The following is a 2,797-nucleotide window of genomic DNA, read 5'->3' as shown; positions in this document are numbered from 1 at the left end:
TAGAGCTGGGCAAGCTTCCATAACTCACATTGGCGTTAATCATCGCCATTCTCCTAGTACACAGTCTCTGATCCACTTACAGTTCCTGTGAGCTTTAGGGACTCGTTGTGGGAAGAATGAGAAATATAAACCCAAAAGATGGTCAACCCCTGGGGCCTGGCCTACTGTCCTCCATTTCCTGCTGCTGCAGCAGATGCTGCACCCTTGGGCCAGCCGTGTACTTCATGTGCCCTGTACCTCTCTCAGAATTGTTCATGAAGCCAGGTGTGGTGGTGCACGCCTGTAGTCCCAGCTACTCAGCAGGCTGAGGCAGGAGGATCGCTTGAGCCCAGAAGTTGGAGGCTGCAGTGAGCTAGGATCATACCACTGCACTGCAGCCTGGGTGACAGGGCGAGACCCTGACCCAAAAAAAGAAAAAGTAATTGTCCATGAGTTGTCATCAAAGGTATACATGTGAGGCCAGGCACGGTGGCTCATGCCTGTATTCCCAGCACTTTGGGAAGCCAAGGTGGGCAGATCACTTGAGCCCAGGAGTTCAAGACCAGCCTGGACATTGTGGCAAATCCTGTCTCTACAAAAAATACAAAAAATTAGCCAGGCATTGTGGCGCAAGCCTGTGGTCCCAGCTACTCCAGAGGCTGAAGTGGGAGGATCACTTGAGCCCAGGAGTTTAAGGCTGCAGAGAGCTGTGATTGCACCACTGCACTCCAGCCTGGGTGATAGAATGAGACCCTGTTTCAAAAAACAAAAAATGTATACGTGTGAGCTGCCCACACTAGCCTCTGAATTAGCAGTGCCTGGCACTTCGCTGAATTAATGTCCCTGGCGTGTCCACTCCCTCCTCAAGGTTACTGTCCTCTGTCTCAGCTGGCCCTACATAGAGTGACTCAGTAGTCACCAACAAGGAATGTTACTGCTGGTAAAGTCATCTGCAAGATGATTAGACACTGGGTCTCTAGTTCCAGTTCTGCCACTAACAGGCTGTCTGAACAAGGGAAGTTTTCTTTATTTACATGGACTTGGTAAGGGTTTTTGAAATATTAGAGGCCTGGGAACCATTTTGATGATTTCAAGAAAGGAAGGAAAATCGCCTGTTGAGTGCCTCCTGAGCAGGTGTCAGAACCTGGGATAGGCACTGTTGCTGGTCATCCCCCACTTGGTCCTCAGAACTTGCTGAGATAGGTGTGACAATTGCGTAACTGCTGACAGCCAACCCAAGGAAGTCACTGCAAAGGGACCTGCTACCCACTGAATTTCACACCATTCATTCATTCATTCATTCACTTAGCAGATATTTATAATTGAGTGCTTGCCAGGGATCAGTCCCTGCAGCAGGTGCTAGGGATAATGAGAGAACCAAGCTCCAGTCCATGATGTCATGGCCTTTACAGTCTACCTAGCCTTGCAGCTCTATGCTGCCTTTGACGAAGGTCCTGTAGAAGAAATTATTACTCACTCGCTGCCACTAGCCCACACACCGCGTCCTCCTGCTGCTCAGCCACCCGCTTCTCCACGATGGTGATGGAAGAAGAAATCATCGTGCTCATCACTGACAATGGCTCTGGCAGGTGCAAAGCTAGCTTTGCTAGGAACGATGCCCCCCGAACCATGTTCCCCTCCATTGTCGGGTGCCCCGGGCACCAGGTCATGATGGTGGGCATGGATGGGCCAAAAGGACTCCTATGTGGGCGACGAGGCCCAGAGCAATTGCAGCATCCTGACCCTGAAGTATCCCATCGAGCAGGGCATGGTCACTAACCGGGATGACATGGAGAAGATCTGGCACCACACCTTCTACAATGATCTGTGTGTGGCCTGGAGGAGCACCCGGTGCTGCTGACTGAGGCCCCCCGAACCCCAAGACCAGCAGAGAGAAGATAATTTGGATCATGTTTGAGACCTTCAACACCCTGGCCATGTGTGTGGCCATCCACGCTGTGCTGTCCCTCTAGTCCTCTGGGCACATCAGTGGCATTGTCACAGACTCTGGAGACAGGGTCGCCCACACAGTGCCCATCTCCCTTAACCAACTACCTCATGAAGATCCTCACCGAGTGTGGCTACAGCTTCACCCCCACGGCCGAGTGGGAGATCGTGCGTGACATGAAGGAGAAGCTGTGCTACGTTACCCTGGACTTCAAGCAGGAACTGGCCACCGCCGTGTTCTCCTCGTCCCTGGAGAAGAGCTATGAGCTACCCGACGGCCAGGTCATCACCATCTGCAGCGAGTGGGTCTGGTGCCCAGAGGCAACTCTCCAGCTTTCTTTCCTGGGCATGGAACTCGCAGCATCCATGAGACCACCTTCAGTTCCATTGTAAAGTGTGATGTGGACATCCACAAATACCTGTAGGCCAAGATGGTGCTGTCCTGCGGCACCACTGTGTACCTGGACATCACAGGCAGGATGCAGGAGATCACCACCCTGGCACCCAGCACCATGAAGATCACAATCATCGAGTCCCCTGAGCACAAGTACATGGTGTGCATTGGCGGCTCCAACCTGGCCTCCCTGTCTACCTTCCAGCAGATGTGGATTAGCAAGTAGGAGTACGAGGAGTCGGGCCCCTCCATCATCTACTGCAAATGCTTCTAAATGGACTGTGAGCAGATGCCTAGCATTTTCTGTGTGGATTAATTCAGAAGAATAAATTTGCCCCTGGCAAATTTCATACACCCCATGCTAGCCTCATGAAACTGGAATAAGCCTTCAAAAAGAAATTCGTCCTTGAAGCTTGTATCTGATATCAGCACTGGATTGTAGAACTTGTTGCTGATTTTGACCTCGTATGCAAGTTA

The 2,797-nt window shown here is 51.6% G+C and overlaps 1 pseudogene; it reads left to right on the top strand.

Annotated features, from left to right (window-relative positions):
• The first annotated feature begins 1,515 nt into the window (after positions 1-1,515).
• On the top strand, positions 1,516-2,594 carry LOC116470427 (actin, cytoplasmic 2-like; annotated as a pseudogene).
• Positions 2,595-2,797: the final 203 nt, after the last annotated feature.

The sequence above is a fragment of the Hylobates moloch genome, unplaced genomic scaffold (genome assembly GCF_009828535.3).
Source record: "Hylobates moloch isolate HMO894 unplaced genomic scaffold, HMol_V3 SCAFFOLD_6, whole genome shotgun sequence".
In the NCBI taxonomy this organism is placed as follows: Eukaryota; Metazoa; Chordata; class Mammalia; order Primates; family Hylobatidae; genus Hylobates; species Hylobates moloch.
The sequence above is the reverse complement of the archived record's forward strand: the minus strand, read 5'-3'. Positions and strand labels throughout refer to the sequence as shown.